The sequence below is a fragment of the Sciurus vulgaris genome, assembly GCF_902686455.1.
Source record: "Sciurus vulgaris genome assembly, chromosome: 10".
Lineage (NCBI taxonomy): Eukaryota > Metazoa > Chordata > Mammalia > Rodentia > Sciuridae > Sciurus > Sciurus vulgaris.
The window spans coordinates 85,716,488-85,716,838 of record NC_136470.1 but is presented as its reverse complement, the minus strand read 5'-3'; positions in this window follow the sequence as shown (position 1 = coordinate 85,716,838).

Sequence of the window (351 nt, the reverse complement as noted above, 5' to 3'; positions counted from 1 at the left end):
TTTCTTTTGGTGGTACTGGGGATTGAACTCAGGAGCTTTGTACTTTTGAGCTATCTCCCCAGCAACTGCCCCCAGTTTTTAAGTTTTTGAAATTTTGAAACAGGTTCTCACCATGTTGCCCAGGCTGATCTCAAACTTGTGATCCTCCTGCCTCAGCGTCCTGAGTCACTAGGATTATAGGCATGTGCCCAACAAATCCATGCTCCAAGTGTGTCTGCATCTAATACCTTCTTTCCAAAGAGTACAATGAGGAGAGAATAACAAAATAGGGAGCAATCTGAAAAAACCCATCTCAGGCAGGCAATCAAGGTCAACATCAACAATAATAATATTATGTATCCTTTATATGAT